The 13,769-nt window shown below is 44.4% G+C and overlaps 1 protein-coding gene and 1 long non-coding RNA gene across 6 annotated transcripts in view; one reads left to right on the top strand and one right to left on the bottom strand.

The window, feature by feature from the left end:
• Positions 1-13,769, bottom strand: part of LOC308571350 (uncharacterized protein) — a 127,677-nt gene that overhangs the window by 33,096 nt on the left and 80,812 nt on the right. The window lies entirely within an intron of this gene.
• The window catches only part of LOC308571358, an 80,711-nt gene that overhangs the window by 33,764 nt on the left and 33,178 nt on the right, over positions 1-13,769 (top strand). The window contains exon 2 of one of the 3 annotated variants that reach the window (XR_014001312.1): positions 5,910-5,999. The exons of 1 other annotated variant lie outside the window; for it this stretch is intronic. This is a non-coding gene — a long non-coding RNA (uncharacterized lncRNA). Of the gene's footprint in view, positions 1-5,909; positions 6,451-13,769 lie in introns of those variants that run through there. One more of the 3 variants, XR_014001313.1, reaches the window with a different exon arrangement.

Here is a 13,769-nt window from a genome sequence, read left to right as displayed (position 1 = left end):
CCCACTGGAGAAATTCTTGATGTTTGCAGATGTCCATGTACTTTTGAATTATATCCCTGTTGTATGGGAATTGACTATTGGGGAATGAAAAAGGACTCTAACAGTCCTTGTGGTTGCTAAGAGACTTATACTCTGAGCCACGTAGGATAGATATTCACCATCTATTATGTAATAGACTGAAGATTAACATCCCTGCTACATTTGTGCGTACTTCATTGATCTGGCGCACAAGAGTTGCTCTTTGCTCCAGATAGAGGAAGGGGTGTTCTCAAGATGGGGGTGCTGGTGGATAACACCCTGCCATCCTGGTGAAGTTTGGACTTACAGTTCTGATCTTTCCCTCCAGGGATGGTGGAATGATTCAGATAGTCTGCACCCAGAAACCAGTGGAACCCAATGGATTCTTAAGTGCCCTGTTTTTTTCTTCCCAGCAGCTAGAGTAGACGACCCCTTTGAAGCCTCATCTCACCGTTTAACAGTGAGACCCTTCAGGTTCTTGATATGGTTACCCCTGAGCACAATGTCTGGTGCTGTGGAACCTGCCCTGCACAACTGATATGCCCAGGAACTAAGGGCTGGGTACACCACAAGTGGCAGAAAGTGTGCTTTTAACCTGACTGAGCGCAAATGAAACCATATAATCATGTGTAGTGTATGGTAATGAGGCAATAAAGAAGGCTCACTTCTCTGCCTCCATCTCTATACCAATGCACAGAGTATGGGAAACAAGCAAGACAAATCTGAGCTCTTAATACGGCAGTATTAACATGAGTCAACGAGGTGATGCAATAGCAAAAAAAGAGGCTAATGCTATTCTAGGCTATATCAACAAAAGTATACTGTCCAGATCAAGGGAAGTAATAGACAGCCCCAAATCACTCTGGATGGGCTGATCCAGTGCAACCTCAATATACTTTTGGGGGTAAAGTTTACTTTATTTTTATAGGAGTCTCTCAGTCTGATTTGCCAAAAGCCTGAACCACCTGGATTGGCCCAATTTGGTTCAGGATCCAAATCACTGAAAAGGATGAACCAAATGCCCTTGCTACAGTGTAAGTGTCAGTGAGCAAGGGTGCAAACTTGATTAAAATATTGGGGGACCCAGGTAAGCCCTGCCCCCACATAATCTATCACATGACATAGTGCACACACACACCATTTGAATGGCAATGCACATCAACTTTGGGGCTCCCCCATCCCCTTCAAAAAATGTTTTTGTTGGGGGGCAAAGGGACCTTGGCCCCTAGGAGTTCACTTCTATGTCAGCGAGTTAAGATTTGATAGTGGATTGTCCTGCTAGTTATTGTATGGTAGGCAAGAACTACTGACCTCCATTGAGAAAGCAGCCACTGATACAAAAGGAGCAAAGCACGATTTGTGTTCATTTGGCTTTTGTGTATGTATGTATGTGTGTGGGTGGGAGTGTCTGACAGGAATCGGAAAAACAACTTTTTTTAAAAAAAAAAACCTAGAAAGGGGAAACCCACAACTCATTTTTCCCCCTCCCAGCTGCGGCAGAAGCCAGCACTGAGAACTGAGAACATTTCTACCATTTGTTTCATATCCCAAGCTTTGGCCTGGGCGGTTGCTCATTGCAGTATTTCCAGGGAGGTCAGGTCTTGAGATTAGGGCAAGTACATTTAAAAAAAATAAATGAAAGAGTGGAAAGCAGAACCTGACATGATGACACAAGAAGCTATTTTCCATATTTGCTTGTTATCGAAGAACTGGAATCTGTACTGACGAAGATAATGTGATGTCACTCTTTAATCTGGCAAGCCTGAGGAAACCACTTCCTCATGTGTAGGCTGGCGGTCTCATGATTGCCATTTAATTCTGAAATGCTCATTGAAATGATGTAAGAAAACAAGCTTTGCTGTTATGTGTGTGTTTTTAATAATAATGAATGAACTCTATTATGAAATTCTCTCCAGCTATGTTAGGAAGTATGCTGGTTATTCAACAAAACATACTGATTATCTAAAAGCAACAGTAAAGGCAGGGTTGAGGGACAGAGCATGTGAGCTTCAAATTGTACAGAGCTGGTTCCTGATTTTAACTCTTTCTCCCAGAAACACAGAAAATTTCCTTATGACTGAAGTACAGTGAGTGAAATTTAAACCCAAGTTACCATACCAAGGATGTCTGAAAAAATTATATGCTGTTGGGAGAAACACAGTTAAGAACCACCTCTGTACATTAACTTCTCCTTTGTGTGTGTGTGTGTGTGTTGTTGTTTTTTGTGGGGGCCTGGATGCAGGTTTCTTTTTCCTCCAAATATTGAACTGTATGTGAGGGTGGAATTTCACATGGCATGGTGCATACTGACCTCACTATAATTCTGTGCTGTGTGAATCAATAGGAGTATAGCATCTAGATCAAGGGAAGTAATAGTGCCACTGTATTCTGCTCTGGTCAGACCTCACCTGGAGTACTGTGTCCAGTTCTGGGCACCACAATTCAAGAAGGACACTGACAAACTGGAACGTGTCCAGAGGAGGGCAACCAAAATGGTCAAAGGCCTGGAAACGATGCCTTATGAGGAACGGCTAAGGGAGCTGGGCATGTTTAGCCTGGAGAAGAGGAGGTTAAGGGGTGATATGATAGCCATGTTCAAATATATAAAAGGATGTCACATAGAGGAGGGAGAAAGGTTGTTTTCTGCTGCTCCAGAGAAGCGGACACGGAGCAATGGATCCAAACTACAAGAAAGAAGATTCCACCTAAACATTAGGAAGAACTTCCTGACAGTAAGAGCTGTTTGACAGTGGAATTTTCTGCCAAGGAGTGTGGTGGAGTCTCCTCCTTTGGAGGTCTTTAAGCAGAGGCTTGACAACCATATGTCAGGAGTGCTCTGATGGTGTTTCCTGCTTGGCAGGGGGTTGGACTCGATGGCCCTTGTGGTCTCTTCCAACTCTATGATTCTATGATTCTATAATTCTATGATTCTAACAGTTGCTACCCCTCCGTTCTCCTCCTCTGGCATGACTGAGGAGACTGGAAGAATCTGATTCCATTTCCAACTTTCAGTTCCAAACAAGCCAAGGTGAAGCCATGGCTTGTTGGATAAATTGTAGTTTAAACTAACCATTGTTTGTCCTAGTTCAGAAAAAAATGAGAAACAGTGGTTAGTTGAAAAGGGAATTAGATGCCTCCTTGGGGCCACAGCAGAGAAGGGGAAGGGAGGAAAGAACAGGATTGTGTGTGTTTAGTGTTTAAAATATGGTTCAGTGCCTATTACATAGGAAGTTGTGAGTGGCAGCTGGTACTAGGAGATTGCATAGATGGAGCCACTGCTTTCCCCCCCTTAAAAATGTTTAGGGGTACTCTCATTTTCCTTCTCATATTGAAGTACTGCCCCTCAGTGAGACCAAACTTAGATTCACAACATGTTTAGGGGTATGTGTCCCCCCAGAAAAAAGGCACTGGGTGGAGCAGGGGACAATGAAAAGGTGCCAAACATAACTGTTAACCAGAGGCTCCATAAACTTCCAAACCTATGGGAAAAGTTTGTTTTCCTCCTCCAGCTCATTCACTTTAAGGTCTTTCCAGAGTATGGAATAAAGTGGTGAGATATTTTCTGAACTAGGAGAGCAGGGCTAAAATTACCACTCAGCCATGAAGCTCAACGTGAGACTTTGAGCAAGTCACTGTCTCTCGGCCTAGCCTACCTCGCAGGCTGGTTGTGAAGATGACATGGGGAAATGGAAAACCATGAATGCTACCTTGAGAGGCTTAGAGAGAAGGGGGGAATATATATACGCAAAAGAAGCAAAAGATCTCCAGCCTGACTCTCCTTGATTCTGAAGGGGGGGGGGGCTAGGTTTGGAATAATACAAATACACAATTGGGACACAGTCAGGATAGTCTGGCCTACGCAAGTCCCTGCAAATCCAATGTGTGGGGCTCTGCTGGGACAGAATTGGCTGGGTGGGTTGAATTATTATTTTATGTATTTATTAAATTTATATACTGCCCTTCATCTAATGATCACAGGGCAATTTACAATGCAGAAACACAATGCAGGAAGGGAGTTCCAAAGTCTGGGAGCAACCCAGCTTGTGTCCTCTCCCAAGAAAGTGTGTGTGGGATGTCCCTATTTTCACTGGAGAAATGTTGGGGGGTGGGGTGGTATGGTGGCAACTTCACCCCTGCTAAAGGGACGGAGTGGCATTCACAGGGTTTTGTGTGTGGAATATCAGCCATGGCATGGTTCAGTTCCTTGGAAGTCTGAGTGGTGGTTCCCTTTCTTCACACCCACCACTTGATAACTGCTCTTTCAAGGAATGGCTTGGGCGCATGAATGTGGCCAGAGCAGTGCTGACACCACAGATGGTGCTTTCTCCAACTCTTCAGGTGTAACACAGGCATATGGGAAGTACTAGTCCTGAATGGCTGTTATGAATACATTTAAAACTGAAGTCAAACACAGTCATTAGCCGTCATTTGTCAGCCCACTTTCCTTCGCCATCAGCCCCTGGGAGTTTTTATAAGGTGAGAGTCACCTGCGACAAGACCAGCAAGGCCTCCCAAGTTTTAGCCTAGCACTTTTCAGCACCAGAACTCTCTTCCTCTTTCATGGTTCTCTGATAGGAGTGTTTTTGACAGTACTACAAGCCGAACACTACAGGGCCTCCACTGTGGGAATGGCTATGTTTTTCTACAGAGAAATTTCCTGTCATGTTGAATTTACAGACACATTGACGCTGGAAGGCTTTCCTAAGGAGCATAAAACCAGCTGTACGGAGCGACTGTTCTTCAGATTGTTGCCTGCTGCTTTCTTAGCAAGGCAGAAGTGAGGAAACCTTGTCTGATCAATCAGCCCTTACAGGCACCAGAGTGCGGCTTGGGGTTCTCTTGCAACTTCTCTATGTTAATCCAATATATCTACTGAAAATTGAGGCCCAATGTCAATTTTATTGCAAAGGAAAAAAAAAATCTGTCATTTACTGCATATGAACAGTGTATTGAACATGTCAACAATCAAAGTTATAATCAGAGGAACATCCCCAAAATTGCAAGGATGGCTGTCATTCTAAAGTGATCTAGCACTGAACTTTGGCAAATGCACACTATATTATCTACATCAGCAAAATGCATCAGTTACTCTCCACCATAGCTGTCAACTTACAGATTTGAAAATAAGGGACCAGCAGCCAAAATAAGGGACCTGGAGCCTCACCTGTTCCAGGCACTCCAGTCTTCCTGTCCTCCTGCAGTCTGGTCAAACTCATGCTGGTAGCTTCGAGAACACTGTCCAACCAACTTTGTAACCAGAGGTTCAACTGAATAGACTCTGAATCACATGCACCACAAGGCCTATGCAGCCTAACTTAAGATGGCTCCCCGGTCTGGCTTTGCACTGCAAAGTTTGCAGCAGCACATGCAACAAAATGGCGTCCAGCATTCAAAAAACCCCTCAGCTTGCATTAACTAGCCACACACAAGGCATGCAAGCTCCACCCCCTGTCGTTCTTAGACTTCTTATTGGGTGAGCAACACAGCCAAGCAACACAGTTGGAGCCTCCCTCCTCCCTGACCGGCAGGGAGGGAGGGAGAGGAGCTGCTTCCTTTGAAATTTAAGGGACATCATTTAAGGGACATCCATCAATAAGGGACATCCATCAATAAGGGACAGCAGCGGGACATGGCGCTGGAATAAGGGACTGTCCCTTCAAATAAGGGACACTTGACAGCTATGCTCTCCACCTTCAATAATTTTAGAGATAGGATACATGTACTAGTGTACATTTGCCATCAAATCACAAATATTACAAAATACAATACAGCATCCAAATACATTTCATTTGTGTTATGCCTCGTCGGTGAGGTTTCAGTGAGAAAAAGTAGGCAAATTGCAGTAGCTGACACCAGGCCACTTGACACTCTGATCCTGTTGTTTTCTGCAGCTGCCCTGGCCGTTCTTGCAGCTGTTCTGAGACTTGCACCTACATGCACTAACAAGCCCCGGAGGGCTGGTGCCACGACTGCTTTAACAGGTCAGTTTTCTGAAATTACCCGTCCCTAGTTTTCTGCTCATAAACCATTTCATTGTCTATCCAAACACTGTCCATCAATTTTGTACCTAGTTTCTCCATGAGCTCCTGCTTGTTGGTCTTGTTAGCAAGGAAATGCTCCTCCTTTCTTTGAACAGCTTTGCTACCTGTGAAGCTCACTTGCATGCCAACACCTTGCGACCATCTCAGAGGTACTTCCGAAAAAGATAATTCACATACATTTCACAAATTGCCTTGGCACAGAGGGGCTACATTTTATTCGGTTTTAAGAAGTGGACCACCATCTAAATTTCCACAACAAGGAAAACTTAATGGACTCTCCTCTAATTTCACTGCCCATTATGGCCCACTATGATTCAAGAAGGACGGGCTCACTTGCCTTTCTCAGGAGTCCAGAAGTAAGGATGGTTTCTGACACAACTGATATTTGAAGTTTGGTAGATACAGTGGTGCCTCGCAAGACGAAAAGAATCCGTTCTGTGATTCTCTTCGTCTAGCGGTTTTTTCGTCTTGTGAAGCAAGCCCATTGAAGGATTAGCTGATTAGCGCTATTAGCGGCTTTTAGCGGCTTATCTGCTGATCGGATCAGCTGATAAGCGGCTTAGCGGCTTAGAAAAAGGGGGGGAAGGAAAAAAAAACAGCAGGAACTCGCAAGACATTGTCGTCTTGCGAAGCAAGCCCATAGGAAATTCGTTTTGCGAAGCACCTCCAAAACGGAAAACTCTTTCGTCTAGTGAGTTTTCCGTCTTGCGAGGCATTCGTCTTGCAGGGCACCACTGTATCTTCACTTACACTCTTTGCTCCCAAAACCAAACGTTGAAGAAGTAACTGTAGATCTGTATGTATGGTCTCAGATCCTATTTCCACAGCATTAGTTACAGTAAGTGTTACAGTGTAACAGCTGCAACTTGATTTCTTCTCTTGAATGTGTATTGTGAAGTACTTTCCCCCCAGCTATTGACCTCAAAATATTCTTCCCAACATCTTTACAATGTAACTGTTGACCTAACAACCACTCCATTTGCTGTTTCATGGAGATGGGTAATTGCTGAATGAGTTTCTATCCTGGAGACAATCACAGATAATATGAGTGTCTACACCACCTACTTCCTGCCTGGAAGTGGTGCTGTACTTCTGTTTCTTTCTGCACAGGTTGGTACTGCTAGGAGCTTACCCATGTGTAAAACCTCCAGTAGCGCTCTTCAGATTCCTCATAAATACCTGTTGAGTTGAGAGAACTGAAGAGAGCCTTGCTAAGCACTGAGCTGTCTGGGGAATGCAATGGCCAGGTGAAAACAGCATGTGTGCTTCTCATGAACAAGATCTGCTGCCCATAGATGTAGACTGAATCTGAATACAGGCCATCATTAGTTGCTTCAGAGTATAAGGCCATGCCTAGCACAGACTGCCAGTGGAGACACCTGTCAGGGGTGCTGGAGACATCCCAAGACAGCCTGGCTCCCTGCCCTCACCACCTGCCTGGAATTAAGGCCAGGTGCCCTGAAGGAGGACACAAATGAAAAGAGAGGCGTGGGAGGGCCATTTCTGACTTAGAAGCAGCAGAGAATGCTAAGAAAGGGGGAAGGATGAACAGAGGAAGATTTAATGAGAGGAAAAGAAGCAGAAAGAAGTACCAACGAAGGAACATTATAAGAAGGGTTACGCCATCTTCATCTCTCACCTATGATGAGTTGTGGCTCTTAGATCCAAGGACAGGGACCAAAGGGGGCTTGAAAGCCCCTTTCTCTGACATGAAATGGGGCTAAGATGTTGTGGCCTTAAAAGCGTCACAATGCCAACTTCCTGTTGATTCACCTATAAGGAATTTCCATAAAATAGCAACCATTTCCATGTACAGCAGCCACAGACCAACTGTATGAGGATGAGTCATAGGCTTCTTTGTGGTATCAGTTCTTTGCTGAGATCTGAACAGTGCATCTGTGAAGGGTCGCCCCTGCTTATGCTACTTGACACCATATTAATACCGTAAAGCTGTTTCATCTCATTATCTATAGTTCTAAGGTTGATTCTTCACTGAAGCCACTGGTTGCACATCAATGGCTGGCATTGGTACCTTCACCTGCACCACAGCTATCCACTCCCAAGGTCTGTCTTGCTGTTGTTGCCTTTGTAACAACAGCATCTGAAGCAGCATCTGCCAAGGAAAGTGACCTCTTCCCACTTACTTTATGGTCATGCCAATATATGTGCAATGCTACTGGAAGCATTAACCAGTTCAAGGGCTTCCTGTAGTCCTGATTCAGCCATCAAATACATTAAAAAACACCCATCTTTGTGTGAAAGCCACCTAGACATTGTACCTTGATTGTACATTGTTCACTTTTTTCAGGTTTTCTGGTACAATTAGTCAAGTGTTTTCCACCACAGACATTGATTAGGGTTGACGTAGCTTATTTGCATGCAAATTTTTGAGTCTAGTTAGATAAAGGTCCTATCCGTGGCACTCGTACCAGTTATTAGTAGAAATCTGACTGAAATCTTGGCAAGAGGTGTTATTTTATGCATAGTCTGGGTCAGGCCAGGCCATGTAGGTCTTGGAGAGCTCAATGGCTGTTAGAGGTTCCATAGCAAGACAGGTTTTCAAATGGGGTCATGGGATTGTAAGACATAACATTTGTTCTATCAGAAGGTCCTTTGAATAAGTCCCATCTGGAGCACTGGCTTATGAAGACGGCTTGTGCAGTCCCACAGGGGATCCCGCAGACTGAAGCTTTGAGCAAATGTAGTAAGCAAGAGAAGATGCATTTTGCTGATGTGCAGGATCCTTTTTACATGAGTTTACCAAAGTTCAGTGCTAGGTCGCATTAGAATGGAGGCCATCTTTGAAGTCTCCGATTTTTAGAAATGTTCCTGTAATTATAATTGTCTGGTTTTTTTCATGATTAAGATATTGCTTGTGTGAATAAGTCAGGTTTGGTTTGTTTTGCAAACCATTTCAAGTTAAGCTACTGGGCTACAGTTGGGAGGGAGTGCTAAGGATTTTACTGCCATCTACTGACACTAAAATATTGGAGTAGTGTTTTGGTCTTTAGCTTCCTCATTTTTGGCAACCAGTTTGGTTCAGATTACCTGCAACATAATGCAAGCCATCAAGATCTAGAGACCTTTATATCTAGAGGCGTGTGGTCCGTCAGCAGACGTTACCTGTGGACCCTCCTGAGGAGATGGAGAACCTGAGTTTCAGTAGGCTGGTTTCTTTAAGGACAGTGGGTGACTCAGCCTCATCGTTAGAATTTTTTTTCTCAACTTGTTTTTTGTTTCCAAATAATAATAAAATGGTAAATCAAGTATGCCTGAATGCTACTAAGCTGATCTCCAACCTAAACACTACTTTTAAAAGGCCTTGAGTCCAATGACCAATTAATGTGTATTACATTAATCTTTAACCACAGTCTGCTTTCCAGCTCAAAAAATGGTTTTTTAGTTAATTGATAACAGAAATCAACCATTCCCCAGAGTAGCAAGGCTGCCCCTGTTCCAAGAGTGAGTGGCTCTCTGATTTCTAGTTATAGCAGATGAACCTGAGGCAGCCTGTGCCTTTGGCATCCTTATTTTACAGATGAAACCATTTTGCACCAATAAAAGAAATTCCCAGGTAGAACTGAACAAATATAGGAACTTTGCCAGTATCGGAAAGTTTCAAATGTTGCCATTCAATGTGCAATTTCACATTTGAAATTCAAACAAAGAATTTGAAATTTTATCTCAAAAATCGGCATTTGATTGTTGTGGCTTTCATTTATTTATTGCATTTATGAGGTACTTTATAAAAAGTCCCTGAAAACCAAACAATATTGCACAGTAAATTAATAAATCAATCAAATAGCATCTCCCACTGCATGTCAACCATCAGATCAGGTCAAATATTAAATAATAATTTTATGCCATTTCCCCCATGGAACATCAGCACAGGTGCAACATCTCTTCACAACATCTCTTCTTTGGTATAATGCTTTTGCTGATGTCTTAACAGGCAGGAATAAAACTGCAGGTTTCCCTGGCATAAATGGCATCAGTGGGCAGATTTCTTAGAATAGAATCATAGAATCATGAGAGTTGGAAGAGACCACAAGAGCCATCAAGTCCAACTCCCCGCCAAGCAGGAAACACCATCAGAGCACTCCTGACATATGGTTGTCAAGCCTCTGCTTAAAGACCTCCAAAGTAGGAGACTCCACCACACTCCTTGGCAGCAAATTCCACTGTCAAACAGCTCTTACTGTCAGGAAGTTCTTCCTAATGTTTAGGTGGAATCTTCTTTCTTGTACTTTGGATCCATTGCTCCGTGTCCGCTTCTCTGGAGCAGCAGAAAACAACCTTTCTCCCTCCTCTATGTGGCATCCTTTTATATATTTGAACATGGCTATCATATCACCCCTTAACCTCCTCTTCTCCAGGCTAAACATGCCCAGCTCCCTTAGCCGTTCCTCATAAGGCATCGTTTCCAGGCCTTTGACCATTTTGGTTGCCCTCCTCTGGACACGTTCCAGTTTGTCAGTGTCTTTCTTGAACTGTGGTGCCCAGAACTGGACACAGTACTCCAGGTGAGGTCTGACCAGAGCAGAATACAGTGGCACTATTACTTCCCTTGATCTAGATGCTATACTCCTATTGATGCAGCCCAGAATTGCATTGGCTTTTTTAGCTGCCGCGTCACACTGTTGGCTCATGTCAAGTTTGTGGTCAACCAAGACTCCTAGATCCTTTTCACATGTACTGCTCTCAAGCCAGGTGTCACCCATCTTGTATTTGTGCCTCTCATTTTTTTTGCCCAAGTGTAATACTTTACATTTCTCCCTGTTAAAATTCATCTTGTTTGTTTTTGCCCAGTTCTCTAATCTGTCAAGGTCGTTTTGAAGTGTGATCCTGTCCTCTGGGGTGTTAGCCACCCCTCCCAGTTTGGTGTCTGCAAATTTGATCAGGATGCCCTTGAGTCCATCATCCAAGTCGTTGATAAAGATGTTGAATAAGACCGGGCCCAAGACAGAACCCTGTGGCACCCCACTAGTCACTCTTCTCCAGGATGAAGAGGAACCATTGATGAGCACCCTTTGGGTTCGGTCAGTCAGCCAGTTACAAATCCACTGAGTGGTAGCATAGTCAAGACCGCATTTTACCAGCTTCTTTACAAGAATATCATGGGGCACCTTGTCAAATGCCTTGCTGAAATCAAGGTAGGCTACATCCACTGCGTTCCCTTCATCTACCACCATATGATGTGGCAGAATGTGGCACTTGTCTCAGGTTGTGGGACATAATCGATGGATACGTAGAACTATGCTGCAGATGGGTTACCTTGACTAGGGGGTGACCTTGCAATTCACTTTGTAGCTTTAAAGCACATGAGAAAGCAGAGACGAAGTATGTAGCTGTGGCTTCGCTCCCCTGTTCTTTCCTGGGGCTTCTGTTCACAGCCCTCCACATTCTGCTTGGCACAAGCCAGACCCCAGATGTATCAGGAGGGGAAGAAGTAGACAAAAGAGCTGTGGAAGGAAGAGCGAGTCTGAAGGCTTCTGTTTCCTCAGAACTTCTGCAGCAACAGTGTGAATCTCTAGGTTGCAGTGGGTTGTCTCTGGCACACCTGTGTGTATCGGAGGCGAGTCCCTCCAAACATGGGCTGGGCTGCTCAAGAACCTCGCCCTAGAAGGGAAGCATAGCTGTCAAGTGTCCCTTATTTGAAGGGACAGTCCCTTATTCCAGCGCCATGTCCCGCTGCTGTCCCTTATTGATGGATGTCCCTCAAATGATGTCCCTTAAATTTCAAAGGAAGCCGCTCCTCTCCCTCCCTCCCTGCCGGCCAGGGAGGAGGGAGGCTCCAACTGTGTTGCTTGGCTGTGTTGCTCTCCCAATAAGAAGTCTAAGAACGACTGGGGGGTGGAGCTTGCATCCCTTGTGTGTGGCTAGTTAATGCAAGCTGAGGAGGTTTTTGAATCCTGGATGCCATTTTGTTGCACGTGCTGCTGCAAACTTTGCAGTGCAAAGCCAGGCCGGGGAGCCATCTTAAGTCGAGGCTGCATAGGCCTTGTGGTGCATGTGATTCAGATTCTGTTCAGTTGAACCTCTGGTTACAAAGTTGGTTGGACAGTGTTCTCGAAGCTACCAGCATGAGTTTGACCAGACTGCAGGAGGACAGGAAGACTGGAGTGCCTGGAACAGGTGAGGCTCCAGGTCCCTTATTTTCAAGGCTGCTGGTCCCTTATTTTCAAATCTGTAAGTTGACAGCTATGAAGGGAAGGTTGGCATTAACCACCTCCCTGGGCCAGCCAGCTGCCCTCTCCCTGCTAGTTTTGATCAGCCAAGAGGCTCCAGGGTCCAGAGTGCAAGTGGTCACCCTGACTGATCCCAGCACCTTGTCTACGTCTTCAAGCCATACTAACGGAAACTTATCTGGTGTAACAGGACTAGAAAGTGCTCTGGACACCACTCAAGATTCCAGTCTGAATTTCTCCTAATATACACGTTTGCTTGCAATTTTGCATACTCATCACATCTCTGCAAAGCAATTTCCCCTTACATAAAAAAATAAATAAATTGTATTCTGCGCCCTCCCAACTAATATCTGCATTTTTGTATACATTACTTGGCTAGAGACTGCACTGCAAAATTTGGGTTTCGGATTGTATATTGTTTTGCAAAGTGTGGATTAGATAGGCTTGCCTTTAAATGCAAGCAGAATCAAATCCGCTCTCCCCCATTCCTAGCTGTGGCTAATTATATTTTTCTTTTTTATGTAAAAAGTACAGGACCCTGACCAGCCTAGCTAGCACTGAGTGCAGTAAAATGTGCTTTTGCAAGCATACATTGCACTGTGGTTTGCTATAAAGCAGCGCATTTTAACAACATTTGTTGTGATTACTACGTACCTGGCAGGATGTGCAATGTTCACTGCCTACATACTTTATTTTTGTGTGATATATAAACCTATAAATTAATTCCTAAACAACATAATGCAGCCCAGTGAGCCTTAGAAATCAGTCAACAATGGGTCCTTACTTCAGTGTCACTCTGCATGGCTCAGGAAAGGTTGAGAAACTATGTTTATTGCTTCTGACAGACATCTTCTGATCAGTGTCAGCAGGAGGATCAGGCTGCTAGGGCAAGAAAGGAAGGCAAAAGAAAACCACTGATAGTTAGCAGCTGTTTGCAGCTGATTTGATCCTGAACAGCTAAGTCAGTCCTTCCACCAGCAGAATAAAGCTTCTAGCAGGAAACAACTGCAGTCCTTCCATCCCCGTGATCCTTCCTATTTGTCCCTGAGGATTCCCCAGAGGCCACCCCCTTCGCTGGGCCTGCTCTGACTCCATCTTAGTTGCTTCAGTGTGGCTGGAATTGGTCCTTGAAGTGGAACAATGCCTCTTGCTTGAGAGATGTGCCCACATGTGACTTTGTGGCTGGAATGCATTAATAATAATAATAATAATAATAATAATAATAATAATAATAATTTATTATTTATACCCCACCCATCTGGCTGGGCTTCCCCAGCCACTCTGGGCGGCTTCCAACAAAATATTAAAATACAGTAATGCATCAAACATTAAAAGCTTCCCTTCAGATGTCTTCTAAAAGTCTGGTAGTTGTTGTTCTCTTTGACAACTGGTGGGAGGGTGTTCCACAGGGCGGGCGCCACTACCGAGAAGGCCCTCTGCCTGGTTCCCTGTAACTTGGCTTCCTGCAGTTGAGGGAACTGCCAGAAGGCCCTCGGAGCTGGACCTCAGTGTCCGGGCAGAA

This window comes from Podarcis bocagei (assembly GCF_964188305.1).
Source record: "Podarcis bocagei genome assembly, chromosome: 13".
In the NCBI taxonomy this organism is placed as follows: Eukaryota; Metazoa; Chordata; class Lepidosauria; order Squamata; family Lacertidae; genus Podarcis; species Podarcis bocagei.
This window is presented reverse-complemented; position numbering and strand designations above follow the sequence as displayed.